Source organism: Protopterus annectens, chromosome 2.part1 (assembly GCF_019279795.1).
Source record: "Protopterus annectens isolate FY-2018-M chromosome 2.part1, PAN1.0, whole genome shotgun sequence".
In the NCBI taxonomy this organism is placed as follows: Eukaryota; Metazoa; Chordata; order Ceratodontiformes; family Protopteridae; genus Protopterus; species Protopterus annectens.
The window spans coordinates 1,455,742,690-1,455,761,255 of NC_056729.1; the positions used below are offsets into that span (position 1 = coordinate 1,455,742,690).

Consider the following 18,566-nt stretch of genomic DNA (forward strand, 5'->3'; position numbering starts at 1 on the left):
CTGATGGCCAGGGATTACACTTTTCACATTTGTCAAAAGTTAGGCATTTCAATAAATTGCGAAAAGTCTGTTTTGTCGCCTTGTCGTACTATTACCTTCATAGGCGCAAATCTAGACACAGTAGACATGTCTGCGAGACTAACAGATCAGAGAATAACAGACATACACAAACTGGTCTCACTCCTTTTCAACAACAACAGAATCAAAGCCAGGTTAGTTCTGAAAGTGTTGGGAATTATGGCGGCCATACCTCTGCTTCCATTAGCCAGATTCCACATGCGAATCCTTCAATGGATGCTCTTTACACAATGGTCATACCAGCAACTTCCAATGTCCCACACCATTATGATCACGCAGGTGCAGAAATCATCTCATGTGGTGGATGTCTTCCCCTCAGCTCTTGTTGGGAAGACCCTTTGTTCCTCCCCCTCTGGTTGCTACTCTGACAACGGACGCCTCCCTGATCGGGTGGGGGGGGGGGGCATTATCAGGGCAGGACGGTCCAGGGCACATGGCAACCAGACGAATGCCACTTGCACATAAATGTTCTGGAGATGAGAGCAGTGCTTTTAGCGTTGCAAGCCCTTCAAGACTCTCTCCCTTGGGAACGATTGCAATCCAGACAGACAATATGTCTGTAGTGTGGTACATCAACAAACAAGGCGGAACCAGGTCCTACCCCCTGTGTCGAGAAGCACTCAGATTGTGGCAATGGGCGATTTCTTCTCAGCGGTTTCTGATAGCAACGCACATCCCCGGGAAGTCCAATCAAATCGCGGACAAGTTGAGCAGAGCTATCCTCATGCCTCACGAGTGGTCTCTGAAAGACTCTGTTGTGAGAGAAATTTTTCTCAAGTGGGGTCAGCCTTGCTGCGATCTTTTTGCTACTCCCCAAAACAGCAAGTGCAGAGATTATTTCACTCTATTCCCTTTACCAGGCCAACCCAGCAGAGACGCTCTAGTCCAAGTTTGGCCCCGGGGACTTCTGTATGCATTTCCTCCCTTCCCACTAATCTCTCAAGTGATACAGAAAGCTATCGCTCAGAAGGCCTCGTTGATCCTCATTGCTTCTTACTGGCCTCGACAGGTGTGGTTCCCCTTTCTACATCAATTTCAATTGGAGCGACCTTGGCATCTGGACCTAGTTCCAGATCTTTTGATCCATCAGTCGGGTCAGTCTCATCGCTCCCTCCCCTCTCTGAACCTCACTGCTTGGTTCCTCCAGTTCCAACCTTAGCCAGGCTTCCTCAATTATCTCACTCCGTTCGAGATATTTTGATAGCTTCCCATAAATCTTCCACTCGGAAGATTTATTTGAGTAAGTGGAAACGCTTCACATATTGGGCTCAAGGAAGGGACATAGATCCTTTCACTGCTTCCATTCAAATAGTCCTTGATTTTCTAGCTGAACTCTTCCATGCAGGTTCATCTCCTTCTACTCTTAAACTTCAATTGGCAGCTATTTCTAACTTTCATGTGGGTATTTCTGAGTCTGCCTTAATGTCCCACAAGCTTTGCAAGGCCTTTTTGAAAGGAGTTTTTCTTCTCAGACCTCCTATAAGAAATCCTCCTCCTCCATGGGACCTAAATTTAGTTCTGAGATCTTTAATTCTTTCCCCTTTCGAACCTGCAGCCTCCTGTTCTTTAAAATTGCTATCATGGAAAACTCTCTTTCTGGTAGCTATTACTTCAGCTAGAAGAGTTTCGGAACTTCATGCACTCAGCTGTCGACCTCTTTATCTGTTGTTCCATAAGGACAGGGTATCCTTACGAACCAACCCGTCCTTTTTGCCTAAGGTAGCCTCGACGTCTAATCTAAATCAAAGCATTGACCTCCCTGTGTTTTTTCCAGAATATTCCAATAGGTCTGAACAAAAATTACACTGGCTAGATGTTCATTGTCAGTTAAGGTACTATTTGGATAGAACAAAACAATTCAGAAAATCTGACCAGCTGTTTGTCTCCTATGCAGAAGGCAGGAAGGGACTTTCAGTTTCAAAGGTATCATTATCTAGATGGCTAACATCTCTGATTTCCCTTGTTTATGAAATTAGACACCAAAAGCTGCCTAACAAACCTAAGGCCCATTCCACCAGAGCTTTGGCTACTTCCATAGCCTTCCAAGACAGACTGCCTATTGACACCATTTGTGCAGCGGCTACTTGGGCTACTCCTCACACTTTCATTTCTCATTATAAGTTGGATTTAGCTTCTAGGCATAGAGCTAACTTTGGTTCCACTGTTCTCAGGAGTCTGTTCCGTTAGGCCACCCGGACAAGGTGCTAGGGACGCGGTCCCATCCAGCAAGAATGAAGGCGAGATAGACAACTTAACATATAGAAGTTATGTTCTTACCATAACGTTCCATGTTAGTTGTCTTCTTCTCGCTTCTTCTTAGCCCCACCCTCCTTCCCCCTGGCCTGGACAGACCTAGAGGAGTTGTGATTGTGACCTCTCTTCTACCACCTCTTTACTTAGGCATATGCTGCTTTGCATATTTCCTGAATCAGGATGTAGGTCACCCTTCTTTCTCCCTGTTGTTAGAGGTGGACTCTGTTTATAGTTATTCTGTTACTATTATAAGCTGGGGTTAGCTTACAAACGAGATCTGAGGTAACTCTCGCCTAGCATTGTGGGATATAAGGGGAGCCTCGAGCCGGTGGAACCAACTCTCGAGCTTTTAGAGTGGCCGAGTCGGAGCCGAGGTCGGCTCCGAACCCATCCAGCAAGAAGAAGGCGAGAAGAAGACAACTAACATGGAACGTTATGGTAAGAACATAACTTCTATTTTTGTACCTACCATAAATGTAGATGTCCGATAGGTATGCATCTGCAGTCAGGTTTTCCCTCCCTCCTTCCCCTCTGTGGTATTTCTTGGGTACTTATCCCTCCTATAGCTAGCTGGGGTTATCTATTATGGTGTATTTGTTTTATATTGCTGTGCATGTTTGGAATTTTTTTCATCTCTCCAAATTTAGCCTTCCTTAGAGGGCACCTGGCATCTGGGGCAAGAAAAACTGAGGAAGATGGCGTCGGCTGACGCTTTTATACCCCAGGCGCTCTGACGTCAGGGAGAGGGTGACATCAGCCGACGCCGGACCCAGACTTTGGAATCCGGCCGACCGAAGGGCTGCCTGAGGCAGGACAAACCCATATGTAAGGACTGCAGATGCACACCTATCGGACATCTACATTTATGGTAGGTACAAAACTGTACTTTCCCATCCCCCTCCTGATAAAAGGCCTAGGCAAGACACTGACTATGACTCCTCTGACCAGGTTTCTAGTTCTTCTGATTCCTCTTCAGAACAGGGATATTCTCTTCCTCCCTATGAGGACTCTGATGCTGAAGAATCTATCCCTTCAGCCTCTCCTCCTGAGGACTACTCTTTTGGGAAAACCCTGCACACCATGAGGGAGCATTTCCATTGGGAGAGCCAGGATTATTCAGAATCCAAGAAAAGGCTCAGAGACTTTCTTTTATTGCCTCAGCACAGGTCTTTGATATTCCCCCTGTGCTAGATATTGTTGTTGATGTATTTTCTGAATCCAGTTTGTCTCCTGATTCTTTACCCCCTGCACCAGTTAAGTCAGGTTTCCAGATTCCCATAAATTTCTTTATAAAAACCCTGCTGCTGATCCAGAAACAATTTCTCAGGGTCCCAAAGGGGTCAAGGCTTCCACTGCAAAAAACCCTGTTCCCTCTGATAGGGATTCTAGAGCACTGGACAGATGGAGGGGAAAAATTACACTTCTGCTACTTTAGCTGTAAGGGCTTTAAACTGCCAGTTTCACATGCTTAAATGTCAACAATACTTAATGTCTCTGCTAAAACAGAAAATGCTTACAAGCTCTGAATGTCCTGAAAACAAGGAAATGCAGGATTTATTGCATGCAGCTGAACAAGTGGGAAAGCATACTTTGCAATGTGGTTTTGATTCATTAGAGGCTTCTTGCAGAGCCGCAGTTACAGGTTCTGTCATTCGAAGGCATGCTTGGTTAAAAGAACAGAGTTTACCTGATCATGTTAAAACAAAATTATTGGATGCTCCATTACAGCATGATACTTTGTTTGGTGTTAAGGCAGAAGAGGTGTTAAAGAAAATGGAGGATAAAGCAAAATCAATGCAGACAGTAAAGGATTTCTTACAGGTTCAGCCTCCCAGATTTAGCAGGAACTGGCCTTCTAAAAATTGGTCCTTTCCAGTGTCAGACAGGCCACAAAGAGGCAGATACAGACACCCAAAAGGCAGATCTCTCACCCCCAAGGCTCATACAGACCTAAACAATGGGGTGCTTCTGCCCCCAAAGGCGGAGAAGACAAATCACAACCTTATAGGAAACAGTCTCAATGACTTTCCTCTACCAATGCCAAGCACTTACCTTTTGGCAGCACCCTTAGTGGGAAAACTAGCACTTTTCTCACAAAATTGGCACATGATCACCCATGACAAATGGGTACTGAATATTGTTTCTCAGGGTTACAGGTTCCACTTTCACACCCTACCAAGACCAAAAGGTATGCCAGACCTGCCACACAATCATTGGGCAGAGGCACAAAAACAAATTTCTGCTCTCATGGACATGAGGGCTATTCAGAAAGTACCACAGCAAGAGCAGGGGCAAGGATTTTACTCAAGACTTTTCTTGGTACCCAGAAAGGACAAAGCCTGGAGACCAATACTGGACCTGTCTACTCTAAATATTTTCCTGGACGTTCCAAAATTCTGAATGTTGACACTGCAGCAACTTCTACCCATGCTGGGCAAGAAGGCTTGGCTAGTTACTTTGGACCTCAAAGAGGCATACCTGCATGTCCCAATCAGACAATCTTGCAGAAGATACCTCAGATTCATAGCTGGCTCAATGCATTACCAATTCTCTACAATGCCCTTTGGCTTATATACTGCGCACAGGGACTTCACAAAATGCCTGGCACCAGTAATTGCATTTTGCAGACAAAAAGGAATTCAAATATATCCCTACTTGGACGACTGCCTTATTCAAGCAGAGAGCAAGGACATTCTACTAAAGCATCTGGCGTTTGTAAGAAGATTACTAATTTGCCTAGGGTACACAGTAAACGAAAAGAAATCAAAACTAGTGCCCTCTCAAGAGAGAATATTCCTGGGTGCAAGCTTAAATACAACTGCCTAGATGGCTTATCTCACGCCAGACAAACAAAGGCACCTGACTCATTAGTTTCAGATGATGGCAACAAAGACCCAGCTACCTGCAAGAAAAATTCTGCAGGCTTTGGGCTTCATGACATCCTGCATCCTGCTAATTCCGTATGCAAGACTTCTTATGAGGAAGCTACTGTGGTATCAAAAAAGTGTTTGGACTCAACATTGCCACAGCCTGGAAACAATAACAACTCTCATTCCCTGCCTGCAACAAGAGTTTCGATGGTGGGCACTGGCCTCTCACCACAACAAAGGACAGGCTTTCACTTTACCCCCAGCCAGGCAGACACTTAACAACAGATGCATCGGATTATGCCTGGGGGGCACACATGGCGGGAAAATGTATTCAGGGCACATGGGCCGCAGAACAAATGCATCTTCATATAAATCAAAAAGAGATGCTAGCTGTACAGAATGCCCTGACAGCCTTCAAGGATCTACTACATCCAGGACAACTATTGCTAAAGACTGACAATACTACAGTCATGTGGTACATAAGCAAGCAAGGGAGCACACATTCCTACCCCCTCTACAGGCAAGCCATGACTTTGTGGAACACAGCACTGACCTATCAAGTACATCTGCAGGCACAATTCCTGCCAGGAAAGAAAAATACTCTGGCAGACGAACTAAGCAGAAACCTCATGGACACTCACGAGTGGAAACTAGATCCACAAGTCTTCAGCATGATAACAAGGAAATGGGGATGCCCAGACATGGATCTATTTGCCACCCCTCACATACTACCAACTACAGAGATTCTGCGCAAGGACTTATCACTCACAAGCATGGAAGGTGGATGCTCTATCATTCAGCTGGAAAACTCTAACAGTTTATGCTTTTCCACCACTGCTTCTCCTCCCCAAGGTACTCCTAAAAGTCAGACAAGAGAAGCCAAAAATGATTCTGATTGCCCCCGACTGGCCACGCCAGTACTGGTACCCAATCCTAAAGAGCTTGTCTCAAGGCCCAGCCTGGACTTTACCTCAAATTCCTCATCTTCTGACCCAACAAAACAATCAGATCCTGCACAGCCAACTCAGAACCTTAGATCTGGCTGCATGGCGAATAATATAAAGTACAGTTTTGTACCTACCATAAATGTAGATGTCCGATAGATATGCAACTGCAGTCCTTATATATGGGTTGTCCTGCCTCGGGCAGCCCTCGGTCGGCCGGATTCCGAAGTCTGGGTCCGACGTCGGCTGATGTGCCCCCCCCCCCCGACGTCAGAGCGGCAGGTGTATAAAAGTATCAGCCGACGCCATCTTCCTCAGTGTTTCTTGCCCCAGATGCCAGGTGCCCTCCAAGGAAGGCTAAAATTAGAACTGGAATAAAAAATTTCCAGACATACACAATAGCAATAAACAGATACACCATAACAGATATCCCCAGCTAAGTAAAAAAGGAGGAAGGTGGACCCAGTGTACAGAGGGGAAGGAGGGTAGGAAAACCTGACTGCAGTTGCATATCTATCGGACATCTACATTTATGGTAGGTACAAAACTGTACTATGTCCTGCAAGAATGCAACTGCAGTCCTTACATATGAGTTGAATACCATAGCCAAGCTGGGGGTGGTAGGCTCTAAGATAAGGATGGTGTAGCTAAAATGCCCTGCAGGACTGCTGAAGCAAAGCCTGCTCGGGATCTGGAATATAACGGGAGGATGTCCTTCATGGATGCATCTGCAGTCATAACAAATGGGTTGTCCTGTCGTCAGGCAGCCCTTCGGTCGGCCGGATTCCAAAGTCCGGGTCCGGCTTCGGCTGATGTCGCACTTCACCCGACATCATCTCTGCTGGTCTTCGGGTATAAAGGCATCAGCCGACGCCATTTTCCTCAGTCTTTCTTGCCGCGTCGCCCGAAGCAGAAGCTGTTCGCAAGTGCCGGTCGGTCAGATCCAGAGATTACTACTACCGAATACTACTTCGAAGACTTCTAAAAGCTAAGTACCCCGTTGGGGACTCTTTCTTGCCTCAGCCGATGTCAGAAAAAGTCAATAACTGTTTAACTTGTGGGAAACAAATACCTCATAAAGATTTCCACTCTTACTGTTTGCCTTGTTTAGGCCCAGACCACGACGTAGCAGCCTGTTCGGCCTGTGCTTAATTCAACCGACGAACGCTTAGGCGTCGGTCGGAGTTTGCTGAACAGTTTTTCGGCTCAGACTTTGCGTACATTATGCCGTCGGATCCTCCGACTACCCAAATTGTTAAAAAACGCAAAGAAAAAGACCGACACTCGCGGTCCGCGGTTTCGGCCGAAACCATGGTTAAGCAAATCATGAGTGTCGGTTTCGGCGAAACCGAGAAAACTGATCAAAGTACAGCTGAATCAATGACTACTACTGAGGTTCCTGCTACTTTACTTGAATCGGCCTCAGAAATGTTACCTACAACAGTGGTTACTAGTGACTTATCAGACACCATCCCTTTGGATGTCTCTACCCCAGCACGTGGTGCTGCTAGGCCTCCTGCAGCCATGTCTATTAAGGCCTTTGCCAGGGCTAAAGCAGCCAAATCTACTAAATCAGTGCCCGTTAAACCCCCCTCAACCAGGCCCACTTCTAGTTCACAAATGCTTACTCTGGCAGAAGATTTAATATCCTTAATTAGGGGATCTCAATCTCACCCAGACAGGGCCTCTCAGCCCCCAGAAAAGAGACCTAGAGCAGAGCCCCCCGAGCCTGTGTCCTCTGATGATTCTGCAGATGACTCAGATATTACAGACCAGCCAGAGGCTCCTTTCTCCAATTATGAAGACTCAGATGCTGAAGAATCCATTCCAGCTGCTTCTCCACCAGAAGAATTCTCCTTTGGAGAAACCTTACATGCCATGCGAGAACATTTCCAATGGCAGGAACAGGATTTCTCAGATTCCAGAAAAAGACTTAGGACTTTTCTGCACCTTCCACAACACAGGCCCTTAGCCATACCTCCTGTCCTCTCTGTTGTGGACGATGCATTTAATGATGTCTGCACTGCACCAGATTCCTTACCTCCAGCCCCTGCCAAACCAGATAGATTTTACAGGGTACCAGACACTCATCATCACCTATACAAGGCCCCACTTGCAGACCCCGAAACTATATCCCAGGGGCCTAAGGCAGTAGCCTCGACCACAGCAAAAAACCCTATTCCTTCTGAAAGGGAAGCCAGGTCTTTAGACAGATGGGGCAAAAAAAGTTTACACCTCAGCTACTCTCTCAGCTAGAGCTTTAAACTGTCAGTTTCACATGATACAATACCAAGAGTTTATGCTTGATCAGTTAACTGAAAAGCTATCCTCTGATGACTCTATAGATAAGAAATATGTATTAGAAATGGTAAATAACATACAACAGGTTAGTAACCATTCCTTAAAATGTGGCTATGATGGCATGACTGGCACAGTGATAAGAAGACATGCATGGCTGAAGGAACAGGTCTTACCGGATCATGTTAAAGCTAAGTTATTAGATGCTCCTATGGATAAGGCCAGTTTGTTTGGTACACCTGCCCAGCAGGTAATGAAGAAAATGGAAGAAAAGGCAAAATCTGTACAAACGGTTAAAGATTTCTTGCAGGTTCAGCCCCCAAGGTTTAGCAGGAACTGGCCTGCCAAAAATTGGTCCTTTCCTGACTCCACAAGATCCCAAAGGGGCAGGAATAGACGTTCCAGAGGCAGAAATCAATCCAGAGGGGGTGCCTACAGAGGACGAACGACAGTGGCAAGGTAATAACAGAGGCACAGACACAGCCACTACCACTACAACAGCACAATCACAGTGACTTGATTCTAACTCCGCCTACCAGGGAACAAATAGCAGCACCATTAGGCGGAAAATTAACCTTATTTTCGAAGAACTGGCACTATATCACAAAAGACAAGTGGATTTTGCAAACCATAGACCAAGGTTACCGGTTCCACTTCCACGCTTTACCAGTCAAAAGAGGAATGCCAAACCTGCCTCCAAATCAAAAACAGAAGCTCTACAGCAGATAATGCAATTAACAAAGATGAGAGCTGTGGAAAGAGTACCAATAACAGAACAAGGCAAAGGATTCTACTCCAGACTATTCCTAGTTCCAAGAAAGGAAAAAGTTGGAGACCTATTCTCGACCTGTCCACCTTAAATACATACATCATTGTCCCAAAATTCAAAATGCTGACCCTACAGCAACTTCTTCCCATGCTGGGCAAGGAGTGTTGGCTGGTAACTCTAGATCTCAAGGAGGCATACCTGCACGTCCCCATTCGACCAATTTGCAGAAGATACCTCAGATTTCTTGCAGGATCAGAGCACTATCAATTCTCAGCATTGCCCTTTGGCTTATCTACTGCGCCCAGAGTATTCACAAAATTCCTGGCATCAGTAATCGCCCACTGCAGACTACAGGGAATCCAAATTTATCCATACCTGGACGACTGCCTGCTACAAGGGGACAACAAAAGCAAGCTGACAACAGATTTACAAAGGGTCATTTACTTGCTACAAGCACTGGGATACACAGTCAATTTACAAAAGTCAAGGCTGATACCATCCCAAACAAGGACATTCTTGGCCCCAGAATTGGACACAGTAACACAAATGGCATTCCTAACTGCAGAAAAACAAAAGAACTCCCTCTTTACTTTTTGGCACTAACAAGACAGAACAAGCTAACAGCAAGAAAAGTTCTGCAGGCCTTGGGCTTCATGGCATCATGCATAATCTTGGTTCCACATGCCAGACTACATATGAGAAAACTACAGTGGTACCTAAAGAATTTATGGTCCCAACACAGGCACAGCCTAGAAACAGAAATTCCACTAATCCCATGCCTAAAACAGGAGTTCCTATGGTGGGCTCAAGCATGCCAGTCAAACCCAGGCCTACCCTTTCACAACTATCAAGCAAACCAAACCATCACAACAGACGCCTCAGACCTAGGATGGGGGGCTCACATGCTGGACAAATGCATAAGGATTGTGGACTTGGGACCAGCTTCACCTGCACATCAACCTAAAAGAAATGCTGGCAGTAAAACTGGCAATCCAAAATTCGCCATTTCTCAAAGAAGGCCATTTGATGATAAGGACAGACAACACCACAGTCATGTGGTACATCAACAAACAGGGAGGCACTCATTCATACCCCCTATGCAGAATGACTTTGGACCTTTGGAACTTGGCACTCAGCTACAACATCCAGTTACAGGCAATATTTGTACCGGAAAGGAGAATACTCTAGCAGACATGTTAAGCAGAACCACCTCGGATGCTCACGAATGGATGCTACACCCGGACATCTTCAAGACCATCTCAAAGAAATGGGGAATGCCACAGATAGATCTATTCGCTTCCCTCTCAATCACCAGCTCAAAAATTCTGCACAAGGACATTCCACCCACTTGCATGGAAAGTGGATTCGCTCTCCTTCAGCTGGAAAGGTCTGACAGCATATGCATTCCCACCCCTTCCCTTGATACACAAGGTATTACTAAAAATCAAGGAGGAACGTCCAAGGATAACCCTGATAGCTCCAAACTGGCCAAGACAACACTGGTACCCATTGCTGAGGAGCATGTCTCGGGACAAAATGTGGTCAATACCCTGATGCCTTTGATGTTAACTCAGAACAACTACAGCATCATGCATCCAAACCTAAAACGTTGCAACTGACTGCATGGAACATCACATAGCAGCAACTAATCCAGAACTTTCCCAAAGGGTTAAAGACATTATCCTTGAAGCCCGCAGACCTTCAACAAGAAGGAACTATGCAGGAAAATGGAAAAGGTTTGTCATTTGGAGTGCTGAAAGAGGAAAAGATGTGTCAATATAGATATTGCTAACATTCTGGAGTATTTGGCAGAGCTTCTACATACAGGCCTGTCCTATTCCTCCATCAAGATACATGCATCAGCTATTTCAGCAGAATACAGCTTTGATCCACCTGTCTTTTCACATCCTTTACTCAGGCAGTTCCTCAGAGGGATCAAGAATGTAAAACCTCCTAGGAAACCACCATTGCCAGCTTGGGATTTGAACTTTGTGCTAGAAAAGTTGACACTCGCACCTTTTGAACCAGCAGCAACAGCAGACCTACAGCATATATCGTGGAAAACTGCTTTCTTACTGGCAATAACCTCAGCAAGGAGGGTTTCTGAACTTCAGGCCCTAATGGCAGTACAACCCTTCCTAATCTTCCACCAAGATAGAGTGTCCATGAGGACTAATCCTACATTTATGCCTAAGGTGGTATCCAGAGTGTCTTTAAACCAGGCAATCCACCTACTTACCTTCTTCCCCAACCCACAAAACAGAGGGGAAAGAATGCTGCATACCTTGGATGTACATAGGCAGCTACGCTACTACCTGGACAGAACAAAAAGTAACAGAAAAACTGACCAGCTTTTTGTAGCCTATGCAACAGGAAGGGAAGGAAAAGCTATTTCCAAACAGGCAATCTCCAAATGGATAGGAAATTGCATACGATTCTGTTACTCCTTCCATGGAAAACCAATTCCACAGAACATAAGGCCTCATTCTACAAGGGCAACAGCCACTACCACAGCCTTCTTACGAGGAGTGGCAACCAAGGACATTATTGAGGCGGCTACTTGGACCTCCGTGCATACATTTGCCAAGCATTATAATTTACCTCTGTATTCCAGATCCCGAGCAGGGTTTGCCACTGCTGTACTGCAAGGGATCCTAACCACACCATAATCTATTCTTCCTCCTCCCCTAGTTGGCTATGGTATTCTACCCATTTGTTATGACTGCAGATGCATCCATGAAGGACATAGTACAGTTTTGTACCTACCATAAATGTAGATGTCCGAACTGGATAGCATCTGCAGTCAGGATTACCCTCCCTCCTTCCCCTCTGTGGTACACCTAGGGTATTTACCCTCCTAATAGCTAGCTGGTGGGGGGAGTCTCTTATGGTGTATTTGTTTGTATATATGTACATACATGCTTATTTTTTGTGTTTGCCTTCTATCTTTTTGGAAACATTGGCATTTACCCAAAATTTAGCCTTCCAAGAGGGCAACTGGCATCTGGGGCAAGAAACACTGAGGAAAATGGCGTCGGCTGATGCCTTTATACCCAAAGACCAGCAGAGATGACGGGTGAAGTGCGACATCAGCCGAAGCCGGACCCGGACTTTGGAATCCGGCCGACCGAAGGGCTGCCTGACGACAGGACAACCCATTTGTTATGACTGCAGATGCTATCCAGTTCGGACATCTACATTTATGGTAGGTACAAAACTGTACTTTGTAGTGCTTGGAAAATGTATGCACGGAGCTCCATGTAGCAGCTTCTAGAATGTCCTTTGTAGCCACCCCTCTTATAAAGGCTGTGGAGGTGGCTGTAGCTCTGGTGGAGTGTGGTCTGACATTGGCTGGCACACCCTTTCCGTGGTAGGAATAACAAAATCTGATGCAATGTCCAATCCATTTTGAAATTGTTTGTTTGGAAATTGCTTTTCCTTGTACCCCAGGAGCGTAAGCTACAAATAGTTGGTCAGACTTTCTGTTGGCTTTAGTTCTGTCCAAGTAGTAGCGCAGTTGTCTGTTAATGTCCAAAGTGTGCAGCAGTTTTTCCCCTTTATTTTGAGGATTGGGGAAGAAAGTAGGCAGGTGAATTGCTTGATTTAGAGACACCCTGGAGATCACTTTTGGCATAAAAGAAGGATTGGTTCTTAAAGAAACCCTGTCCTGATGAAAAATGAGGAATGGAGGAACTGCCATGAGGACCTGTATCTCCGAAACTCTCCTTGCTGAAGTTATTGCCAACAGGAAAACTGTTTTCCAGGAGAGAAATTGTAATTCTGCAGATGCTGCTGGCTCAAAGGGAAGAAGAGTTAATTTTTCCAACACGAAATTGAGGTCCCATGCAGGCACTGGTGGTTTTCTGGGAGGCTTGATATTCTTTACTCCTCTTAGAAATTTTCTCAGCAAAGGATGTGAGAACACAGGAGGATCGGTGTTGTATCTTGCTGAAATTGCTGAAGCATGTATTTTTATGGAAGAATATGAAAGTCCATTATGCAGCATGTCTGCCAAGTATTCCAATATCTGTGGAATGTTCATCACTGATGCATCCTTCCCTTGTTGGTATTCCAGATGCTGAATCTCTTCCATTTGGCCGAATAAGCTTTTCTGGTGGAAGGTCTGCGTGCTTCCAATAATATCTGTTGAACTTCCTTGGAGAAAGAGATATGCAGAGACATCATGGGACCCTCCAAGCTGTCAGGCGCAGAGTTTGCAGGTTTGGATGAACCGTCCTGTAATTGTGCTGAGTCAAGAGTGGAGACCATAGAGGCAGGGTCCACGGTTTGGTGCAAGTTATACTCCTTAGTAGTGGATACCAGTGCTGTCTTGGCCAATCTGGAGCTATTAAGATGCCTTTCGGTTGCTCTGCTTTGATCTTCAGTAACACCTTGGTCATCAATGGTAGAGGTGGGAATGCATAGATTTTTAGAGAGTTCCAGCTGAATGAGAGAGCATCTATTTTCCAGGCTTGTGGATGATGTGACCTCGTGCAGGATGATTGAGTTGGGAGGCAAAGAGGTCTACGTCCGGCCTCCCCCATGCAGAAGTTATTTGTGCAAAAATGTCTGGATGCAACATCCATTCGTGTGGATCCAGGATGTTTCTGCTTAGACTATCCGCTAGAACATTGTCCCTGCCCGGAACAAACTGGGACTGTAGCTGTATGTTCAATTTCAGGGATTTTTCCCAAAGAGTCATTGTTAGTCTGCAAAGGGGGTAAGAATGAGTACCTCCCTGCTTGTTTATGTACCACATAACAGTGGTGTTTGTTCTTATTAGTAGGTGGCCTTGCTGAAGATATTTTCCGAAAGCCTCGATTGCATGCATTACTGCTAACATCTCTTTTTAATTGATGTGCAGATGTACTTCCTGGGGTGTCCATTGCCCTTGAATACATCTGCTCTCCATGTGCGCCCCCCATCCATGGTCTGAGGCGTCTGTTGTAATGGTTTGGCTTGTTTGAGGCTTGTTGAAAGGCATACCTTTGTTTAACTGGCTTGCTTGGGCCCACCACAAAAATTCCCTTTGTAGACATGGGATGAGTGGGATAATTGCTTCTAAGTTGTGGCTGTGTTGAGACCATAAACTTTTTTGGTACCATTGTAGTTTTCTCATGTGTAGTCTTGCCAGTGGAATCAGTAGAATGCAAGATGCCATGAAACCCAGGGCCTGCAGGATTTTCCTTGCAGTCATCTGGGTGAGCTTTGCTAGGCTTTTGAAGTAAATTGGTAGTTGTTCTTGCTTTTCTTCTGTGAGGTAAGCCATTTGAGATTCTGTGTCTAGTTTGGCTCCTAGAAAAGTTATTTGTTGGGATGGCAGTAGTTTTGATTTTTGTAAGTTGACTGTGTATCCCAAAGCCTGTAGTAAGTGAATGACATAATTCAAGTTTTTTGTCAAGGCTTGTTGCTGTCCGCTTGTATAAGGCAGTCGTCCAGGTAAGGGTATATTTGTATCCTCTGGAGTCTGCAATGTGCAATTACTGATGCCAGGCATTTCGTGAATACTCTGGGCGCAGTAGATAAGCCAAAGGGCAATGCTGAGAATTGATAATGCTCTGACCCTGCAAGAAATCTGAGGTATCTTCTGCAACTGTGTCTGATTGGGACATGCAGGTATGCCTCCTTGAGGTCCAGAGTAACCAGCCAAGACCCCTTGCCCAGCATGGGAAGAAGATGTTCTTCATTCCACATTGCTGCAGTCCTAACCATTGGGTAGTCCGCTGTCCAGTCGGCCCGAATACCAAAGTATATGGCTGACGTCGGTCAAGGCGCATTAGACTGATGTCAGGACGTCAGGGTACTAATGCGCATGACCGACGTCATATCCTCAGTCTTTTTTGCCACATGGTCCGATGCAGAAGCAGTTTTGCGAGTGCAGGTTGGCGTTCTGAAATTTTCTGAAGTCGGAGTTTCAGACCGAATCAAAGTTGGCTAAGTACCGCGTTGGGGAACATTTTGTTTTTTCTTGCCTCAGTATTTAACCGGATGTCAGAAAAGTGAATAACTGTATTTCTTGTGGGAAACAGATACCTCATAGGGATTACCATACTTTGTGTATACCTTGTTTAGGGCCTGAGCACGACGTTGTTGGATGCCGCTCTTGTGCTAGATTTAACAAACGCACTATTAAGAGAAGGTTAGACTGTGCCAGGTTAGTGTTTGGGAAGCGTTGTAATTATAAAATGCCGCCGGATGCTCCGCCCGCTTCGTCCAAAAAGCGCAAGGACAAAGCAGCAAAGCCTAGGGTTGAAGAACCGGCAGTCTCGGACGTCGGTTCTTTAGAAGGCCCAGTGGAGCCAGCAGTTTTGCCAGGAGTTTCTGTGGAGTCTCAGGCAGAGACTTTACTGTTACAGGATGTGCCCTCTCAGGAGGTAGGCCAGGCTGAGGGGGCTTCTCAGGTAACTGTTCTTCCCTCTCTTCCTAAGGCAGTTAGAGCCTCTCCTTCTGTCTCCAAGACTTCTTTGAGAGGTAGGCCAAGTTTAGCTTCAGTGGGGGCTTCTCCTAGCACTTCAGGTTCTGTGCCTAAGAAACATATGCTTAAAATGGCAGAGGATTTGATTACTATGATTAGAGGTTCTATGCCCCCTCCTGATAAGAGGCCTAGGGTGGAGCCTGAGTTTGAGAGTTTTGAACAGTGTTCAGAGGCTTCTGAGTCTTCGGCTGAAGACTTGCAGGAGTTTCCTCATTATTCTGATTCTGATGTGGATGATTCCACTCCTTCAGCTTCTCCTCCTGAGGATTTTTCATTTTCAGAGACTCTGCATTCCATGAGGGAGCATTTTAAATGGGAAGGCCAAGATTTCTCTGATTCCAGGAAGAGGCTTAGGGAATTTTTGTTTTTACCCCAGCATAGGCCCTTAGCTATACCTCCTGTGTTGAATGTGGTGGAAGATGTTTTTGCAGAGGCTTCCCTGAACCCTGATTCTTTGCCTCCTGCCCCTGTTAAACCTGATAGGTACTATAGGGTGCCTGAAGCTCATAAGTATCTTTTTAAGAGTCCTCGGGCGGACCCAGAAATTGTTTCTCAGGGGCCTAAGGGTGTTAAGGCCTCGGTTGTTAAAAATCCTGTTCCCTCTGATAAAGAGGCAAGGGCTTTGGATAGATGGGGAAAGAAAGTGTATACTTCTTCCACTTTAGCCATGAGGGCGTTGAATTGTCAGTTTCACATGCTAAAATATCAAAATTATCTCCTTTCACAATTGAAATCTAAGGTGGATGCTCTGGCGGAAGGTATTGAGTGTAAAGAGTTGCTGGATTTAGTTCATGTGTCTGAACAAGTGGGTAAGCATTCTTTGCAATGTGGTTTTGATGCTGTGCAGGCCTCCTCGAGGGTGGCTGCCACTGGTTCTGTTCTTCGCAGGCACGCTTGGTTGAGGGATCAGAATTTAGCTGAGCATGTTAAGACAAGGATTTTGGATGCTCCTTTACAGTCTGATGTGTTGTTTGGTTCGCCTGTGGAAGCAGTTTTAAAGAAAATGGAGGACAAGGCTAAATCTATGCAGACTGTTAAAGATTTTTTGCAGGTGCAGCCTCCAAAGTTTAGCAGAAATTGGCCTACTAAGGGATGGACGTATCCTGCTTATGATTCCCAGTCTAGGGGTAGGTCTAGACGTGGTAGGGGCAGAGCTCAAGGTTCTTTTAGGCCTAGAACAGGGAGTTCTCCTGCTCAGACTTCTGGTGAGGGCAGGGGTCAGTCCTTTCGTAAACAGACCCAATGACCTGCCTTTCCAGCTGCCAGTTCATTCTCGTCTGGCAGCTCCTTTGGGAGGAAGACTGTCTCTTTTCAAAGAAAATTGGGATTTAATTACTCAAGACAGATGGGTTTTGGATATCATTCACCACGGTTACAGGTTTTATTTCCATACCTTGCCCCCTTTCAAAGGCATGCCAGACGTTCCTCCTCCACAAAGGAAAGAGGCTCACAAGCAAATTTCTCTGTTACTCCAAATAGGGGCCATTCAGCCAGTCCCTGTACCAGAAAGGGGCCTAGGAGTTTATTCTCGCCTGTTCCTAGTACCAAAGAAGGGGAACACGTGGAGACCAATTTTGGATTTATCTATCCTCAACACTTATCTGGACATTCCCAAGTTCAAAATGTTGACGTTACAACAGCTTTTACCTCTGCTGGGCAAAGATCACTGGATGGTAACTTTAGATCTCAAGGAAGCTTACCTTCATGTGCCTATAAGACTAAGTTGCAGAAAGTATCTGCGTTTCGAGCTGGAAATTCTCATTATCAGTTCTCTGCATTGCCCTTTGGCTTATCTACTGCCCAGAGTATTCACAAAGGTTCTGGCTCCAGTGATAGCTTACTTCAGGCTAAAAGGAATTCAAATCTATCCTTATTTGGACGACTGCCTGATTCTGGCTCAAGAAAAGGAAGACCTTCTACAGCATTTGGAATATGTCATAGCAGTGCTAAGATGCCTAGGGTATTCTGTGAACGAAATAAAGTCCAGTCTAGTACCCTCTCAAGACATGTGCTTTCTGGGTGTGAGACTGAATACAGCAGCCCAGATGGCCTTTTTACCCCGGACAAACAAAAGAATCTTTCCAGTTACTTCCATCAATTATCTCTTCAGTCCGGGCTGACTGCAAGGACAGTCCTTCAAGCCTTAGGGTTCATGGCATCTTGTATTCTGGTGCTTCCCAATGCCAAACTGCATATGAGGAAGCTGCAATGGTATCTCAAAATGTATGGACACAGCACTGCCAGGATTTGGACACTGTCATTCAAATAATACCTTGCATTCAAAAAGAATTTTTGTGGTGGGCTCAGGAATGTCACCTAAACAAGGGACTCTCTGTGACCCGGCCAGAGGCGAGTCAGATTTTAACGACAGATGCCTCGGACATTGCTTGGGGAGCTCATCTAAATGGAAAGTGGATACAAGACAAGTGGCCTGCCAGACTTCAGCATCTACATATCAACATGAAGGAGATGTTAGCAGTCCAGTTTGCATTAATGGCTTTCAAGGAGTTACTTCTTCCAGGGCAGGTGTTGATTCTAATAGACAACACAACTGTCATGTGGTACATCAACAAACAAGGGGGAACACATTCTTATCCTCTATGCAGGCAAGCAATGATTTTATGGGAAACTGCGCTCAGCTTGCAGCTAACTCTACAGGCAAGGTTTCTGCCGGGAGCACAGAACTCCTTAGCAGATGTGTTAAGCAGACAAATCATGGATCCCCACGAGTGGAAACTGGATCTTCATGTATTTCAGAAATTGACAGTGTCATGGGGAACTCCAGACATAGATCTGTTCGCTTCTCCACTAAACCACCAGCTGCCAAAGTTTTGCACAAAGGGGTTTCATCACACAGCTTGGAAAGTGGATGCTCTTTC

The 18,566-nt window shown here is 45.5% G+C and overlaps 1 protein-coding gene across 3 annotated transcripts in view; it reads left to right on the forward strand.

The window, feature by feature from the left end:
- PDS5A (PDS5 cohesin associated factor A) overlaps positions 1 to 18,566 on the forward strand; it is a 4,482,835-nt gene that overhangs the window by 4,084,688 nt on the left and 379,581 nt on the right. The gene's annotated exons all lie outside the window — the stretch shown is intronic.